This window comes from Furipterus horrens, unplaced genomic scaffold (assembly GCF_987537825.1).
Source record: "Furipterus horrens unplaced genomic scaffold, mFurHor1.1.pri manual_scaffold_3, whole genome shotgun sequence".
NCBI classification, from domain to species: domain Eukaryota; kingdom Metazoa; phylum Chordata; class Mammalia; order Chiroptera; family Furipteridae; genus Furipterus; species Furipterus horrens.
This window is the reverse complement of record NW_028327173.1, coordinates 73,270,446-73,290,610: the sequence shown is the minus strand read 5'-3', so window position 1 is coordinate 73,290,610 and position 20,165 is coordinate 73,270,446. Positions and strand designations below refer to the sequence as shown.

Genomic DNA, 20,165 nt, shown 5'->3' with positions numbered 1-20,165 from the left:
ATTAATTCTACCAGAGGAAGCAAAATCACCTCAGGTTTCATTCTTTGTTCTCTGTTGAAGAAATAGATCTTTAGTCTTAAAAGGGTAGAACAAACACATTACAAATGAACAGGGCCCAATAGTCATTCATTCCTTTACCCACTCATAAAAAAATAAAAATAAAAAGTTAGGGTCATTGAATATGCTAGGTATTTTACAAAGGGTACAATGGTGACATAAATGAAAGATAAAATTGTGACAAGGATATAAAGGTGAGCAAAATGAGGTGGTACCTGTTTCCTCAAAAAGTCCACTGGTTTAGTGTCATCGTCGGCAGCCGTCCGTCTCGAGAGACGATGGTGTAGCTTCTTAAGAGTCTATCTGCACCGCCGAGAATGGCTGTGCAGTCCAACTCGGGAGTGACACGGTATCTGTCTCCTTCCATGTTGAATCGACATCTTGCGATGACGCTGGAGTGTCCTCTCCAGTGAAGCTGAAGCTACAGAGCCTGGGCAGGGTGATATGGAGGGTCTGCTGTTGCCCATGCAGCAGACCCCCCCTCTCTTCGCAGCTGAAGGGTCCAAGGGAAAGACGGAGTCAATACAGCTTGGGTTCAGGTGCGCCGCAGGAGTTGCCGGTGTTGACTACAACATCAAACCGCCTTAGGGACTCCGGCTCCGGATTTTCTGTCGGGGTTTACTCCCTTAGCCATTCCCCTGAAGAGGTATGCCGCAAGGCAGCGGAGGTTTTTTGGAGTCAGAGTTTTCCTTCTCTGATGTGCCCTGACTGGAAGATCGAACCAGAGACACTTAGCTCGCAGGCCGACGCTCAATCCACTGAGCCAAACCAGCCAGGTTTGTGTAGGAGACATTTAATTCAATTGTCACTCAAACAAATATAAAATCATATCTATAAGTGCTGAGAAGTAGATAGTGCTATAACAGCATATGTTAGGAAGATTTGACTTAGAGACACAAACAAATGTGTGAGGAAGTGGTTGGGAAAGTCTTCCTTGAGGAGTGATGATTGAGTGAAGACCTGTTAATGAGTGGGAGTTAAATTGGAATAAAAGGATGGAGGGAAGAGCCTGGCTGGTAGAGGGAATTACAGTATCAGTATGAATGCAAGAGTCTCATGGCAAGGAATTACAGTGTGTATGTTCACGTACTGAAAGAAGGCAGTATGGCCAGACATAAGAGATGAAGGCACAGTAAGATGGAGTATGGAGATAGGCAGCACCAGCCTAGACCAGACTTTCTAAGCCATGGTCAAGATTTAAACTACCATCATGGAATAAAGGGAATTCACTGACAGAATTGGCATAATCAGATTTATATCATTAAGAGGCCATGATGCCCATCAGGAGTAGACTCAACTATCCATTTAGGAAGCTATTGCATTAGCCCAGGTGAGAAGTGATTTACTTTAAACTGCTGTGAGAGAATGGGAAAACTTGAAAAGTACTTTTATAAGGTATAATTCATTGACTTTTTTGATGGGTTGCATATGGAGTAAGAAGGAGGTGTCCACATGACCATTTTCCAGTACCAGGTTGCAAAATTTATCATATGGCGGTGCCCTTCACCAAGCTAAGAAACAGTGAAGACCATACTTGGGGTTGGAAATTACAAGTTCAAGATAATTTGAACTATGTTTGGACATCCAAGTGGAAATCTCACATTAGCAGATGGATATGTAATTCTGGCATCTAGAGACAAGGTTTCAAAAGAAAACCTTTTGCTGCTTCTAAGACATTAAGTGAAATATTATCTTGTATCTATTGTTTTTAATCTTTTAGGAATCATGACTTAAAATCTTAAGTGTCAAAAGAATGGGAATGGACAAATATTTTGAAGGAATAAGGATGATTCCACAAACATAAACTTTGAGTTTAAAGTTAAGCACCAAAGGACTCTAAAACAGATGAGTAATAGAATGATTTATGAGCTTTTCCAAAAGGAAACCACAATTACTAAGTGCCAGAAAAAGCCAAAGTTTAGTCAAACCTATTCTATTCCTTCAAAGAATTATCATTAGAATGTGGGAGACTTAGGATCTGAATTTCAGCAAGGCATTTGGCAAACACTCTCAAAGAACCTTCATAAACAACAGGAGCTAGAAGATCTGTTAGGTGGATTGACAGCTGGCTCCAAAAAGTAGACTATATGGTCCACCAGGGAGAAGGTAATGGTGATCTGCAGTGATATGATCTCTGCCCTCTCCTTTTTTATTTTTTTAAACATTATTACAACACTTACATCTTAACATTTGGCTACAGACAATGATTTTCAATAAAATTAGTGAGTAAGGTTAATTTTTTTTTTAAAGAATGCCTTGAATATAAATGCTTCTATGTAGGTCAATAGTTTCTCAACTCACAAAAATTTTGCTCCAACTTTCCACCCCCAAAACATGTGGTTATGTTTGGAGATTTTTGTTTGTTTGTTTTCATAACTTGGGGAAGAGAGGAAAAGGTTGCAGTGGTACTATTAACATCTAAAAGGCAGAGATGATGATAAGCATCTGAGATACTGATAAACATCCTACAACGCAGAGGACATCTCCTTCCCTATCTCCACCAACCAGGGAAGAATGATCCAATCCAAATATCAATAGTGCCAGGGTTGAGAAAACCCAATACAAATGAACAGATTAGAATAAACTGTCAAATATAGCAAGATTTAATAAAGCTCATTATAGCACCCTGTATTTACTTCTTCCAAACACCAACTGTATAGATCATGGACAAGGAATTAGAGTTCACATCCTTTCACCATAGCTGGAGCTGAAAGGAGTCTTCTTGCTTCATCTATTCATTAAAAATAATAAACCAATTCCCAGAGACTGAGTTACCTTCTCAAGGCTCCTGTTTCTTTGTAGAAAAAGAAGGCTTAACATGAAAGTATTAAGTATAGATTGAAAAATGGCCCCCTTCCTGACGAAGGATAGCCACATCCTAGTCAATGAGATTATATTTGGAAAAGGGGTTTTTGCAGATGTAATTAATTTAAGGATATTGGTGTGTAGATGATCCTAAGATTATCTGGGTGGGTCCTAAGTGCCATCATGAGATTCCCAATAAGAGAGAGACAGAGGGAAATAACACACATAGATGAGAAGGAGGCACTGAGACCATGGAGGTAGAGATGCGAGTGATGCTGTCACAAGTCAAAGAAAGATACTAGCCACCAGAAGCCAGAAGAGGTGAGGAACAGAATCTTTCTTAGAGCCTCCCAGGAAGCACAGCCATGCCAATGCCTTGATTTTAGTCCAGAGATACTAAGTCCAAGCTGCTGGCTCCAGAAATGTAAGAATGTATTTCTATTGTGTTAAGCCATAAGATTTATGGTAATTTGTTCCAGGCAACTAAAACAGAGTTTGATACCAGAAGTGGAATGCTATAACAAATACTTGAAAATGAGGAGGTGTCTTTGGAATTGGATAATGTGTACAGATGATTAGAATTTTGACACATGGTAAGCTGGAGAAAAATGGTTTGCAATGATACATCCACTTTCTAATCCCCACAATTTGTGGATATTCTTATATGGCAATCTATGTGATTATATTAAAGATTTTGAAAAGACAGGTAGACCTATATGCAATCACATGTACCCTTATAAGAGAGAGGCAGAATTTGGGGGCAAACACACTCCAAAAATGCAATGTGAAAATGGAGAGGAGAGAAATATAGCACAGCCAAGTAATGCCCACAGCCACCAGAACTGGAAGGAGCATGGAATGAATCCTCCCCACAGCCTCTGGAGGTAGCATGGTCCTATCTACACCTTGACTATTGGATTTCTGGCCTGTAGGATTGTGATGTAATTAATTTTTGTTGTTTTAAGCCATCATATGTGTAGTTGTTTTTTGTTACAGCAGCCACAGGAAATGGATACAGATTTTGATAAGAGGAATAAGAAGCTGCTATCTCAAAAATCTGGAAATGTAGACATGACTTTGGAATTGAATAGTGAGTAGAGACTTTAAATTTTTTGTTTTTTGCTTATTGGGTTTTTTAAAAAAATTTTAAGAGTTTATTTAAGCCAAAACTGACAACAATTGCTAGGAAAAAAAATTGTAACATAAATTTGTAAAATCTCAAATGTTTCTAGAAAAATTTTGAAGCACACAATAGAAAGAGTTTAGATTGCTTTGAACAGACTATTGGTATAAACATAGGTGTTAAAGATATTTCTTGTGAGAGCTAGAAAAGAAATAAGGAGCGCAGTAGAGAAAGCTTCTGTCTTCTTAGAGAATACATATATCATCATAAATAGAATGTTTGTAAAAATATGAATGGTAAAAGCAATTCTGATGAGGATTCAGAAAGAAAGTGAAACAGTATTAGGAACTGAAGGAAAGGTTATCCTTGTTACATGGGGGCAGAAATTTGGCTGTACTGTATCCCACAGTTGTGTGGAAAGCAGAATTTGTAAGTGATATAAAGTTAGATTTCCAAGCAAAGCATTAAAAATGCAGCCTAGTTTTTTGTTTTTGTTTTTTTTCTTGCTGCTTACAGTAAAATTCAAGAGGAAGTAGATAAATTGAGGAACTGTTAAGCAAAAGGTACCAGGGTTTGATGATTTGGGAACTTCTCAGTTTATGTAGATTGCAAAGGATGTTAAAATTAGAAGTTTCACTTTTAGGTAAAGCACCTTCTGGAGCTAAGGCCATGGTGTGAATTAGGACCTCTGGAGAGTGTGAAAAGTATTAGGTGTACAACCCTTGGATCTACTAAACCATCTCAGCAAAGTCAGAAATAGAGATAATATTATCCAAGACAGATCTGGGAATGGCCTTCTTGTCTAATGGTGAGAATCCTCATGACACACAAAACCCAACAAGGTTATTGTAAACGTTATACCAGCAGAAGCTCTGCCAGCAGGGACTGCAGAAAACAGAGAAAACATGAAATGCAAGAAGGTTGTCAGACTCCTAAAATTCCAGCCAGGAAACAGGATGATAAAACTATCATACTTGGCTGCAAATCTGTACTACTACCCAAGCCAAAGAAAGAACTGCCCCTAAGGCAGAGCTGTTCCCTACAGAGCCAGGGGCCTGAGCCACAGGCACTGACACAAAGCATGGAGTCAGTCATAGTCCCAAAGGGCAAACCCTCAAGTCACAGTGAACTATTCTTATGCTTTGAAATGTAATTGAATTTGCCTTGTTGAGTTTGGAATTATCTTGGAATGGGTGATTTTTTTTTTTTCCCTGCCATTTTTTCCCCTTTTGAAGTGGCCATCTGGGTATGAGCAGAAATAGATAATAGCCTATATTCTATTTTCCTGCTAAAGTACTTACCAAATACATTCACATTTGCTTTTCTAAAATGGTAAACTCCTCAACCCTGAGTACTTTGAGCTTCACCTTGCTAAGCTTGCTAATCCTCCCCATATCAATAAAATGAACCTGGCAGGGCAGCTGCAGGACCAGGCGGCGGAGACACCACCATGCCGCTGGTCTCACGCAAGCAGGACCATACACTGTGGCTGTGGGGCAAGAAGACTATGAACCTCAATCCCATCACCCTAACTAATAGTCTTTCGCCTACTTCAAAGAGCAGACCTATGAGCTCAAGACCCACCACAAGATGATGGACAAGGTCTACTTTAAGGTCACACTTGTTGAACCCTTGGACAGAGAGGAAGCAGGAAGACAGCAGGCCAAACAGGGATGTGCTGTGGCGTAAGTAGAAGTTGGAATAGGAGGAATTGTTTCTACAGCTTTTTGCCTGTTGTACAAATTATTTACTCCAAAGTTAACTCACAAGCAAAAAAAAAAGGTCTTAAAACACACACAGACTCTCCATACAGTAGAGGTCTCAGCTTTAGGTATATAAGGTACACACAGCTCTCTACAGATCTGTGGGACTGATTTGAATTGTTCCTTAATGACGAAGAGGACCTATATGTGAAGGCTGGAGTGGGCTACGTAATGATTATTGGAGAAATGCTGCGGTCTATTCTCACAAAACCAGAGCGGTATTCTATCTTGCTTCCAGGAATTCCAGTTCCGGTTCGTAAGAATATCGAGTAACAGATTAAACACCAGCTTAGAAAAATCAATAAAGATGGGAAGGAAAGTGTGGAGGAAGCAGACATGTTGAATGCAGACGTTCAAGGGCCCCAAGATCAAGAAATAGCAAGGACTGCCAGCAACCAGAGCGTGAAGTCAAAGAAAGAGAAAGGTGAAGATTCGAAGTGTTGCTCAGGCGGTTGAGCACAGGCAGAGCACCAGTGAGGAAAAGCATAAAAGTGTAGTAGGAGTTGTGATAGCTAAGGAAATAGAAGGGACAGAGATTGGGGGAGAAGGAAAATGAGAGAGGAGAAGACGAGATCGTGACTATGATAAGGAAAGGAGTACTGACAGAGAAAAGGAGAGAGATCAAGAGAATGCTCCAAGGAATGGAGAAGTAGGGGTGAAGCGGAAGGGAAAAAAACCTAAAGAAGACAAGGATGACAAACTGCAGAGAGCTGACAAAAAAAAAAAAAATACAGAAAGAAGACAAAGTAGATGCAGAAGCAGAGAAAGGAAACAGAAGTAGGAAAACTAGGAAATGGAGTAGAAGCAGGAGCAAAGAGAAGTCAAGTAAGCATAAAAGTGAAAGCAAGAAGTCAAATTAAATGAAGTCAAAGTGGCAGTCAAGGAAGAACTGACAGTGTTGACACATCAAGAACATGGGAACACAGCCCCAGCAAAGAAAACTAGAAAGTATAGCAAAAGCAAAATGCTTTGCTACAAACAGGATCACAGTGATAGTAAGGACCAGTCTGACCAACATCATCCTAGAAGGAGCCAAAGCTAGAACCAGAAAGCCAAGAAAAACAGCATAAAAACAAAGACAAGATCGTGTGAATTTTTTTTGTGAAAATGAATCACATTGAATCCTATAAATGTTTGATTAAATCTGCCCTCCTCCCCAAAAAGATAAACTTAGCAAGAATTGAACTTGGTTTTGTTTGTTTCTAACCTCTGATTAAATGCTAACCTTATTCTCCAGAGGGCTGGTGTCCTCAGCCCACTTACAGTAAGTGTACTTTCTCCTTCCCTCTCTCATGTTCTCTAACCACCTAGATAAACAAGACAGAACCCAAGGGAAGACTTTGAACTGTCCTCTTTGGCTGTGCCTATAAAAGAGAAAAGCAATGTAGAAATCAAAAACTCAATTATTTGAGAGGTACAATATTAAACCACTAATTTTTTTAAAATATTGTAACTGCTTCTGGATCAGCAGAGTGATTATTATCTTTTCCTAAGCTCAAAGTGCTTCACCGGTTACATTTTCTGGGCATGGCCTAGCATAGCTCCAGCCTGTAATACAGTTACCTAGGAGAAATCAAATCTTTATTAGTGGGTTCCAAGTATTCCATGGAAGCCCACAGTTCTAATATGGGTTCCCCATATTAGAAATCAGTCATTGAAAGATACCATTAACATGCATTACCATTTATAATATGCCCACTATGATATTATGATTTGTAAAAAATATGTATATTTAGTCTTTATCCCCATTCCTGGCACAGAGCTCCTAAACCCTTGGAATTTTCTAAGTGATGACAACAATAAAAGTGTTTTTGTTGTGTTAATTACATGGCTTTTGGTTGGGACTCCCCAACCTAACCTCAAAGGACAGGAAAAGGGCTGGAAGTGAAACAATGATCTAGTCAGTCATGACTACATAAGAAAGCCTCCATGAAAACCCCAAAGAACAGGGTTTGGAGAGCATCTAGACTGGTGAACACATGGAGGTTTGGAGAAAGAGATGTGCCATACCTTGTCCTATGCATCTGGCTGTTCCCGAGTTATTTTCTTTTATAATAAACCTGTAATATGGTAAAGTAAGATGTTTCTCCAAGTTCTGTGAACTGCTCTAGCAAAATAATCTAACTCAAGAAGGGGGTCAATGAAACCTCCGAACTATAGCTGTTAGGTCAGAAGCACAGTTGACAATTTGTGGTTAGTGTCTAAAGTCCTATGGGAAAGGGGCAGTCTTATGGGACCAAGCACTTAATCTGTGAGATTGGAAGCTATCTCCAGGTAGGTACTGTCAGAATTGAGTCAAATTGTAGGAGACTTAACTGGTGCCGGAGAATTAATTGCTTGGTTGGGGGGGGGGGGACGGACCCCACCCATTGGAATTGGTTGCAGCATTGTACCATTTAAACACACAACAGTGAGACTAAACTTATACTACCCAAAAATTATATCTGCAACTACTTAGACTTGCTCCCATTAACTCTAAAAGTCCTTGCCTAAGCTATTTACATATGTAATTTTGACTTCAATTGTCCTGGAATAAAATTTACACACATACAGAAAACAGTTTTACCCAATTTGCCAGTTTTATATCTGACACATGCAAACAAATCAGCAAAGGTTTATTTGAATCTATTAGTGATACGCAAGTGAATTTTGAAGTCAGGATTTTCAACTTAAATTTACGCTTGCATCTAGAAATTGAAAAATGAAGTGTTATACCCTAAGGTTGTTTCTGTTTTCTTTATATAGACAAGAGCAATTAACTTATCAAGCAACACAAATGTACTGAAATCTCAAAAGGTGCATGATCATCCCTAATAAAAATTATTGATGCATTTTATTCATATAAAAATGCCATGTAAATGTGTAAATGCTGAATAATAGTAAGTCATTATTTCAAATATGATTTAAGAGGCAAAGCATCTATATTTGGCAAGACTGGTTCCTCTGCTCCTAATTACTTAGCAACCAAGGAATTGACTAATAAGCAATGACTGACACCTTATTTACAAAAGCTTTGATATTTTCAGGATTTAACATTTTATGCCACTATTGTTAGTCTTATTTAGTCCACTTCTTGGAAGACTCACAGAAGTTTAGACATGTACAACGAATAACAAAAATATTTTCTAGGAACTAGAAAAACATCTTGGTTTCCAGGAGTAAGATAAAGAGCATGCCTTCAACAGCAAGGTCAACTGGTATATTAAAGTGAGTCTACTCACTTTAATTAGGCATAAATGATTTACCAGCACAAAATATACTAAACTCCACTATCCCAAAAAGCTAAATGAAGGTATCTTCATAAAGTAATCCTACAGTCTATCAAGTATTACAGTAGTTTCCAAACTATGTTCAATCTTTTGGGCCCAAACACAGGCTTTGCCTGGCAGGGCTCACGTGGAGAAAGCTGCTGTCCCCACATTAGTGGGTGCACAGTTAGTGCACTGCAGTCTCTGGAAGGCATTACTGTCAAGGATGCTCCCCTTGCCACCACCCTGCCCCCAAAAGGCCAGGCTCAAACACATATTTGCATTCCTAGCTTAGGCACCTCCATTCTGAAGACTCCTTGTGTGTGTTGGGGAAAGAGGTGGTGCTCTCCATTCTCCTAGGTCCCAGGACCATAAAATATTAGGAACCTTTTATTTGTGGCTCCCTTAGGAGTGAAACCACCCCCACGCTCTTCTGTGCTGATCCATCTGGCCCCGCCCAGTGCCATTCCCGGGGCGGGGGTGGGGGGGTGGGGGGGGTTGGACAGCAGGAGAACTAGCACTTTCATTTTGGCCTCTTTCTTACAATATCAGTGAGTGAATAAAGGCATAATTGTTACTACCCATTTGATTTGTTATTCTAATTAATACCAGGCAGCTCTCTACAAGTCCAAGAGTTTCTTGGAGGTGCCTTTAGGATATCATGATGGAGAGCAGAGAGGGGACATAACAGCAGTACTCCCAGAAACTCCCTTCCCAAAACATACCTACTAGTTTCAATTAGAGTAACTCTGTGTCTGTCTTTATGTTGAGGTTATGCGCAAGATTTTAACTGAGAAAAGGATCATGCAAGGTTTATTCTAGCAACATATCATTACTGCAAATCTGAAAAACATTTTACCAATAATTCTAGTTTTTACATTAAACATAGTCATGCCATTTTGGAAAGGAAATAACCCAGCATAATTAGCAAGGTCTTCATTCATTCTGGATGCCTCACCCTCAGAGCAGGGAGGCTTGATCATCACAGTAGAGTGAGATCTTGAGACTACTGTATAATGAAGGACATGATGGAAACTAAAGACTACCTTTCCTGGAATCTTCCACTCAGTGAGAGGGAAGAGATGAAAGCATGGCTTATATGGATTCACTAATGAAAAGAGATGAGAGGTCTCACTATCATCCTGGACATCATTATACCCTAATAGCTACTGTTCAGTGAATTCCTATACTGTAAGCACATACCACACAGGGAATTTCATATGCTGTCAAAATTAATCTTTTAGTGAAGCCCTGAAATATAATCTCCTTTTACAGATTAAGAAACTAACACTTGAAGGGACAGAATAATATTTCCAAGGTCACACAGCTGATGATGAATTCTAACTCTATCTGAACCAGTTGATGACAAAGCCCATGCTTGTAACTCCTACTCAATAATGCCTCCTCCTCTAATGTTTCAATTTTCATAGCATGAAGTAATGTCTGTTCTACTCTTTATCAGTTGGATTGTGTGCCTTAAAAACTGATTAATTCTCTCAAATTACTAACAAAAGAATATTTACAGGTAGTCAGAGTGAAAAAGCCATGACTTGCTCAGACATATGCAGTTAAAGCAAAAACAAACAAACATAAACAAACAAATTAAAACAAAATCTAAGGGCCCAACAAAATATTTAATCATTGGCTCAATCTCTTTTTAACCTTTCCAACTAAAAGTCATTTCTCCTAGAGTAAACAATGAACATAAATGTCACCAGCAAACTGAAGAGATAACTGATTTGACTTTTTCCCTAATTCCTGTGATCCTTTTCAATTGCTCCACCCACACTCTCTCTCTCCCTCTCTCCCGTCCTTTGATCAGAAACTCAGGCTACTGATTGTGACCATAAAAGAGATGTTAAACTGGCCTGTGTGAAATTTGAACGTTTTAGCTTAAAGATTTCATTTACAGTAGTCCCTCTCTACAGCGCAGTTCACTTATTGTGGCCTCACTGTATCACAGGATTTTTTTAAATATTATATTTAATTATTTATCGTGGATTTTTCACTATATCGCGGGATTTTGTGGTACTATATGCATATGTTGTTAAAGTTACATAGGTTTAAGAGTGTAGAATATGTTTCAGAACATAAGTAGTGTTTATAAAAGTGTGGAAGGTTAATAAGGGACTGGGAACAGTTTATAAATGTGTTGGAAGGGTTTATAAAGCCTTAAAATATATATAAATACTAAAATAATTGTAAGGTTCCTACTTTGCAGATTCTCACCTATCACAGAGGGGTCTAGAACGTAATACCCATGGATAAGTGAGGGAATACTGTACTTGTGTTTTAATGAATTCAGTTATGATTAAAATGCCATAATGTACTCCACATGATTTCACCCCTTCTGCTCCCTCTTCACCCTCACTCTCATTCTCAGTCAGCTACAAAATGTATATGTTCAGGGAGAGAATGTAAACTTGAGAAAGCCTAACACCTTAAAATTAGTCCACTGTCTAGCTCTTTCTAACTTGAGCTAATTTGCATCCATGAACAATAAAGCCAACAAGGTGTGCTTCTGTGTGCTCATGAATGCCCTGGTTCTCACTAGTCAGTATGGCTTCACTGTTAACCACTTCCCAGATTATAACTTTCTCCCACAACTTCTCTATGACTTTCATGATCATTTTTTGAAAAGCCCTAACTAGTTGATAATCCATATACCACAATTCAATAAATTATCATTGTAAATGGCATAAGTGGCAAGTTTACAGTTAATTAGGACAGGTGGCATACAGCTTCTTCACTCAGCAAAAATATAGATGCTTGGGGCCAGTCAGAGCCCAGCTGACTCACTTGGTAAAGGATGCAGATGACTCACTGTGAAATCCAAAGATATCACTAGTGCAATGACTCTGTCTAGTGATATTTTTCCAATCTTCCAATTCAGTTATAAGATTATGAGTCTGTTGCCCATTTCCTGTGTGGTTCTTTTTTCTGCTTGAAAACAATAAAATTATCCAAGTCACTTCCAGTCAGACTGAACTGTGACTTTCTTTCTGTGACTCCAAGACCATAAAGGACAATGATTATAAGAAAGCGGTATAAGAATCATTAACACACCTGGAGCATGGTGGCATGCTGTGCTTATCACCTCCAGCTTTGTAAAATGTGATGCTTCTCAGCTATGTCCACAAGCATGGGGAGGAGCAGAAGTCAGTGAGGCAGGAACAGGAGTCTCGAAAAGAAACACTGGCATTTTAAAAGGAATAAATTAAGATGACATGGATTCTAGCTCTCAAACTTTTGGTATCTCCATGAACTCTACCACAAAATAAAAACTATTACTATTATTTATGGAGTCCTTACTATGTGCTAGGCATTATGCTAAATGTTTTATTCACATTAAATCATTTAATCCTTGAAACCCCATGAAGTGGGTGAGAATCACCATTTATTACCTGTGAGGCAGTAGTGCTAAGTGGTAAGGTGATAAACTCTAGAGCCATATTGCATAGGTTCAAATCTGGCTCTTCCACCTATTTGCTCCATCACCTTGGACCTACCCCATGGAGTGGGTTTGATGATTCAAGGAGTTGAGTTATGGAAAGCACTCACTCAATGTGCAGGCTAGCAATGGTTATTGCCACATCAATAGTCAACTGGGCCAACAGAGTAGAAATGATGGAAGTGGGGTGAGATCCAATGGCTCTCCAAAACCCAGCTCTAAAGGAGCACTATTAGTGAGGATGGTTGCTGCCATTGAAGGGAAACAAAGTTTTGCCACCCTAAAAGTGACTTGGGATATTGATTTTAAGCTGATTGTTAAGAAACAAAAGACTCAGAAAAAATGTGTTTGACCCTTCCCCTTCTCTGGCCTAAAGATTCAAATGAAAAGACCTGCTCCAGGAAGGAAATTTTAGCATCATCACCACAGCCTAACTTGAATTATGATAGATAGGAAGGCTCTGGACAGGGGCCTGGCAGCCGGTTCACTCTCCACGCCCCATTGTTTCTGGGCCAGCTAGCAAGCATCCACCTGCCCTGTGTGTCCTGCTCTTCCTCAACTACCTGTAAATCGCCCATTTTCACTTCTGAAGCCTAAGACCCCTAACCTCCCCTTTTCTCCTGTGTCCAAAATGTCATAGATACCTAATATTCCCTCACTGTCTTTGGAAATTTTTATGCTTAGGTAAATTCCCTGTGTGTATATATTAACAGTTTATTTCCTCTTGTTAATCTTTGTTAATTTGATTATTAGCCCAGCTAGAAGAATTTAGAAGGTGGGAGAAAAAGTGTTTTGTTTTTTTCTTTAACCCCGACACCATGTGTGAGCAGCCATCATCAGTGATGTTAACATCCATTTTCACCTTTTCATCTGCTGCTTGTTTTGCCAAGTACATACCAGGAAAAGGCAAGAAGAGGTTATTTCTTTGCTATCAGTAACATCAGACCCTTGTTTCTTGGAAAAGAATATACTTATACTTCCAGCCTTTAAGTACAAATTCTGACCCAGTGCCAATTGTCCATTCAGAATGAATCTCCCTTAGCATAAAATAGGTATAGCTCTTGTCTCACTTGGGGATCCCTAGAAGCAGAGCCTGAAGCAATGATCTGGCAAACATATATGAAGGGGTGTCCCTAATGCAAAACATGAAAGGGAGAAAGAGAATCAGGAGAAGAAAAAGAAAAGAATTAAGCAAGAAAAGGGGAGTCTCAGGTAATCTGTAGCCTTAGCCTGATGCATGGAGGCTCTAGAACATAATTCACATGACCTTGTCCCCACCTTGTGGCAAGGAGTCTGGTCCTTTTTACCCTCCTATCAGTGAGCCATTAGCTAGGAGATGTTTTCAGGGCAAATGGAAGCCAAGAGCAGTTCCATAGGAGATGCAGAGTGATGGAAGGGGTGAGCCTGAGCAGCCAGTCCCCCCAGCACCTCGGGGATCTGGACGGGGCACCAGTAGCATCTACCATAGTCCTATCAGGCAGCAAGTAGGACTATAAAAACAAAGGCATTGCCCCTCAGGCCCTTGAAACAAACATATGACTCCATAAAGAGTTTAATCCAAAAGATTAAATGGCCAATTTGCCTTCTTACATTTTAAAACAATCAAAATAAAATTTCTGAATCCTAAAGATCTACCCAAGCCAGGCAGACTCTTCAGGGTTCTGTGTTTTAGAAGGGGACGCAGTACGACAGGGTTCATCTCAACAAGAAGTTCCTGTGAACAGTCTTCTTGCTCATCCCCTGTATAAGCCTGTTCTTCTAACTTAGCTTTGCTAAAATGGACATAGTCAACAAAAATCATTCTGAATGTTTATTGGCAGACTACTATATTTCCTCCCCCCAAAACAGTCAGGGTAGGAAAGAGTGTTCCCAATCTTCCTTCTATAAGGAAATTACAAGAGTGAGACAGGGCAGTTACAGGAGTGTAATTAATGTCATTAAATCGCTGTCGGGAATGATTATGCCTTGAATTTAGAGGTCATCTCCCTGCAGGGATTTGCAAAGGAAAACTCCCCACCCTTACATTGACTTATCCATCCTGACAGCACCTCCGGTGAGACAAGCAGACAATCCACTTTACTCCATGTGGCCACTCTGGGGAAGAATAAATACTTAATTTAGCACCCTCAGATGCTTCCTATAGACTACATGTCTTCCTCCATCCCTTCCTGGGTTGTATGCAGGTACAGTTTTGTAGACGTGTGACCTGCACAGTTGCACAGGGCTCCACACTTAGAAGGGTCCCATGTTTGGTTTAATGCTTTGAAATCACTCTCTTAAAACACTTAATTTTTGAGCAAGAGGTCATGTATTTGCATTTCACGCTATGCCCCATGGATCATGCAGTCAGCCCTGGATATATGTACTGAGCTGAACCTGGGTTGTGAGTGAGGAAGTATTGCAGCAACTCACTGCCCCCTATAACCTAGATGGGGGGGGGGGGGTAGTCACTAGTACTTGTTACCAAATACTTGGAATTCTCCTTCCAGACAGAAGTAGGATTGAACTGAAACTTACCATTGGTGCACCGTAAGCAGGAAGTGATGATATCACATCTGGACAAAAAGTTGACAGGCCAGTGCTTCAGGTATCAAATTCCCTTTTTCCTGCCCTGTAGTTCAGAGAGTGCTTCCCTCAGCAAGTCCTTGAGAGAGAGCCCCCAGCCCACCTGCAATAAACATGTTCTGTGAGCAAGATAAGCCTTGGTTTTTTAAAACAACTAGGATTGTGCAGTTATTTTTTTTTTTTATAACTGAGACTATCCTGATGGATACAGAAGATGTATACAAATTCTGAATCTTTGCAGTACTATAGAGAGAACTGGAGAGAAACAGTAGAGTGCATGGCAATAATGTTTCTGATAATGGGGAGGAAGATTGTCCCACAAAGACAGGCAGAGTGAGAGGAATCCCACAGCTGTTGTTTAACTTTAGTCCAACTATCCCCACTGAACCTCAGAAACAGTAGCACTAGCACAGTTCATTTGTAATGGTCTCAACCGCAAATACATTTGAACCAGAGGAAACAAATCTGATCAAATTAACATGTCCTCCCATCCCTGTTAGGGCCAGAGACCCCATGTTGCCTGCCTGGTAACCTGCAGCCTGTATCAGGCCTTGCAAAACAGGCCATGGCCAGTGGTCACTGTTCTCGGGAACTGGCCTGCAGTCACAGGGCACCTGAGCCACCCCCTGTGCTGAAACAAAGAGGGTTTGCGACACTGGCGATGCACCTGATTACAAGGTTCCCATTAACGGAGGTGACTAAGGCATAGCTGCTGCCATCCAGCTGTGAACCAGTTACACCCCAATTGCCCCTTCCCCTCTCCTTTAATCCTTTCCCAGAAACAAGGACCATAAGTCTCCTGACAGCCATCCCTTATCAGAGGACATTATTCTTTCGCAAAGACTTATGCCCTGGACTCTGGAGTCGCCCAGCAGAGTTACCCACCCCCCAGAGGGACTGCTCCAAGCCCTTAAAAATCCCTCTATCCCTTCCCTTGGTTCTGTAGGCCACTTGGACTCAGCTGCCTGCTTGAACATCCCTCAATAAAGGCACCCGACTCCTTCCTTCTTCCAGACACAAACCTAACAATCCATGCCATTTTGTTTTTCAAATATTCAGCAAGTGCAAATTGCCTTCTTTTCCCCCAAATGAGGAAAAGAGGAAATGATAAAATGACCCTTAAGACCTCCAAAGTTTCCTGGGGCTGACTAGTCAAACTCAGCAAATAAACAACATTTTATTGAAATGTTTGATGAGCTTGGGAGCTGAGGCAGCTCGAAATTAAAAAAAAAAAAAAAAAAAAAAAAAACCTATTTGATATTTGTCTCTCTCACAAGCCAGGAGCCGAGGTCAATGTGAACTTACAGTAGCCCCTGAAACAGCTCCGTAAAGAAGTGTCTTGTTCTGCTTGCAAGTTGAAACTGCTGCAGCGTTCTTTTATTCATGACCAAATGTTTTCAAAATGATTAAAGCAGCATTCTAAATGTGCAGTCTATATCATCTGAGTGACAAGGATTAAGTGAGATTCAGATTAAAATGCTAAGTGAGTTTGTAGCAAGATCAAGCCAGATATATGGTTAACACTAAGAAAATACATGCTGAAGAAGTGTGAAAACAGCCACCTAGAGAAAACCTCAGCATAACAAATAGTACCAGAGAAAGTGTCTTGAATGGCGAGTCAGCCAGTGGGGGCTGAAATTACTTTTTCAAAGGTATAATTGCTCAGCTATTTAGAAAAATAAATACACAGCCAAACAAACAAGTTACTCAACATGTATATTCATAGTGGATTTGGTTCAAAAAAGAAGGTACAATAATTAAGTCCACTTTATTAACCTACTAAATGTTGATAAACAAATTTCAGGACAAAATATGTAATAAACCAAAAGTTACTGTAAGAACTGCTAGATTTCCACTGCAAAGGAATAAAGGTGTTTTGAGTTGTATAGACCTTTTCTCTGAAAAGTCCAGTTGAAAGCCAAAATGAAAGGAAATTTATTACTTTTCCAAATATTACTATAAAGAAAAAAAAACCACTACAAAAAATATCTGTAACCACTACATGAGTAATGTCTTAAAATGTTGTTACATAATGAATATAGAAATATAATCACATAGAACTTTGCCAATGGCATTTAAAGTGAGCTGAGACATTGATGAATAAATATAATATTTGAATTAATATCCTCAAACCTCCTTGTCTATGGCTTTCTAAACTTCTCTAAATCAGCTCACATTCCATGCACTATAACCTCATGGATCTTCAGGTCTTTTCTACAACCTGTATAGTTGGATTTTCAAAATGAACAAAAAGGGCAGCAATAGACTGTCATACTTACAAATTCCCACTAGTGGTTTTTTGCCTGGGAAATTTTCCCAGCTGGCTTCATGGAAACACTTGTTCCCAGACCCATTAGGCACACCAAGTCTGTCCCACTGCAAGTAACGACATGCACTCCTCACTCCTAAAGCCCCAAAGGGGAATAGCAGAAGGGTGATTCCATTTTCATTCTGGGCGCCAAGTAGGAGGAAGTGCCCAGAATAAAGTTACATGCCCCAGCTCGCACAGTAGTTAAGAACCACTCTGAGTCTATGTGCAAACTGCCTATTACTCTAGTTTCCACATCTGTAGCATAAGGGTGGTCATAATATATAGCACGTCATAAAGCAAACAGTCCTGTACAGAACATATGGTTATCATGTGCACAGGAAGTCAGCAATATGTGGTTGCCATTATGATTGTAGTGAATTCTCTTCCTGAAAAAAATTCTGTGACACCATGAGGGGCTTGGCTCCTTCTACCCTTTTAGAAGGGTCTCGGATATTACTTTTAAGTAAACGCTGATTCTATCAAGCAGGTGAACAGATGAGGCTGTCCCAAAATTGGATAGAAAGATAAAAGATAGACTTTTGAAGAAAAGGTCAGGAAGAAGCAGCTGTATAGGAAGAGTAAATAGAAAACAACATCCAAGGTCCAACCCCTGATGAGGTGTTAAATGACTGGTGGGAACAATCCCTGCTGTAATCCAGTTAACACTTAGCACCTAATTATCACTTCTCAGTGGAGTCCAGATTAGATAATTGTGAACTTCAACCTCCCAGCTACACAGGAAATGCTTGATGCTACTAAACTGCAGATTTAATCACTTAACAAGCTCTGGCTATCTAGAAATAGCTAGAGATGCAAAATATTACTCTATTTAACCAGTGAAGGCCATCCCTTTTCTGGATCTAGCCTGCTGTTCAGCAGATTCCAGCCAAACAAGATGTGAATGATATAATCCAAGCTTCCCTTCTAAATGATCTTGTGTACCAGCATGATGGCCATGGCAGGAAATACACTCTGAGATTTCAGACCTAGATTTTCTTTCACATAAGGTACAAATCACTGCTGGTGATTCACCACCATTGCTTTTGTTGGTGGGATGATAAATTCCCAATTCTTTCAATCTCTCCCACTCCACAAAAAAAAATTCTCCCTATATAAATGGAATAATTCCTGGAGATAGAATAACTAAAACACATGCCCTCCCTCCTAAGGAGCTGTAACTCAGTCTAATATGGAAGATTAAGAGAGAGAATGAAGATTCTCAATATAATAACAAGTGTAATAATAATTTTCAAAAGGTGTGAGAACACACAAGACAAAACAATTAAATTTCCAATAATTATGTCATATCTCAAGAATAAGTAGGAGAAAATAGAGGAAAGGTAATCTTGGCAGAGAGAAGGGTGAACAGAAAAAGGCTTGGCATGTCTGAACAAAACTGGGACATTTATTGCTTGTGACACAGAGTTGGGGGCATGATGTTGGAGAGACAGGCAGGGAATGCTGAGTGAAACATGGCAGAGGATCCTTATAAAATACACCCAGGCTTTGGGATTTAATCCCATGGTAATGAGAACAAATAATGAGGTTTTTGTTTGTTTTTGTGTTAAAAATAAGGAAGTGACACAGATTTTTATTTTGAAACATCATTAGAGCAAGTATAAAGAATGTAGTCAATACAGAAAATAGAGATGATAAAACCAGATAGGCTATTGTTGTGATGGTCAAGGAAGAAAAAATTGGGATTGTGGATAGTGAAGAAAGAAGATGGGCCAATTTTAAAAGATATTTGTAAGATATAAACAAAAAAAATTAGTGATCTTTGGATGTCTGGAATGAGGAAGAGAGTAAAATTAAGAAAATATTTGCAATTACTAGTGGGGTGATAGCCATATTGTGGAGGAGGGGCGGACGAAAATAGAAGTCTCTCATCCTGGCTGGTGTGGCTCAGTGGATTGAGTCCCGGTCTATGAATCAAAAGGTTGCTAGTTCAATTCCCAGTCAGGGCACATGCCTGGGTTGTGGACCCAGTCTCCAGCTAGAGGCATGCAAAATGCAACCATACTTGATGTTTCTCTCACTCTCTTTCTCCCTTCCTTCCCTTCTCCCTAAAAATAAATAAATAAAGTAATTTTTTTAAAGAAAGAACACATATAGAAGTCTCTCAAGCACTATGGTAGTAAATGATTGTTCTTTACGAGAAGGTGATTATCCTCAGGATGGATATCTAGTCATTGAACAAAATGAAACTAACTGGGTCACTCAAGTCCTTATTCATTAGCTTGGCCTCACTTTAATCACCTTGGTCAACTACATGCACAATATTGTCAAGCAAAGCTGAAAGCAAATGCTTCAAATAGCCCTGACTTAGACTTGGTTCCCCAGAAATCAGAGACCAAGACAAAGTCATGTGTGTAAGAAATTCATAGTGTGGGATTCCAGGAGCAGGAGGGTAAAGAGGGAAAGGGGAGAGTTAAAGCAAAGATATGTCAGCCACTGGTGCAAGCAGCTGGTTGCTCAATCATTTAGGCATCAGCCTAAGATACAATACACAATTATGGGCTTCCTTGTCTCTTGTTCACCACCTCACCATTATTCCTTTTGATATTCAATAGTTGAATAATAAAGATATGCACACCACATCTAACGTGCAAAGTACTATAAAACTATTTGTTGTCATGTATGTTCAGATCATCACTTCTTAAAGCAGGTCTTACCCTCCAAGTTCCATAGAGCTGATCCAGCTATAGGTGGTTGTCCCCTCTTCTTTAAGTACCTCTTGTACCTTTGAATTGTACTGGGTTGAATATCATCTCTTAAAAATTCGTGTCTACCCAGAACCTCAGAATGCAATCTTATTTGCAAATAGAGTCTTTGCAGATAA

General features: G+C 39.7%; 1 pseudogene; it reads left to right on the top strand.

Moving 5' to 3' along the window:
• The first annotated feature begins 5,919 nt into the window (after positions 1-5,919).
• Positions 5,920-6,840, top strand: LOC150015324 (uncharacterized; annotated as a pseudogene).
• The last annotated feature ends 13,325 nt before the right edge of the window (positions 6,841-20,165 follow it).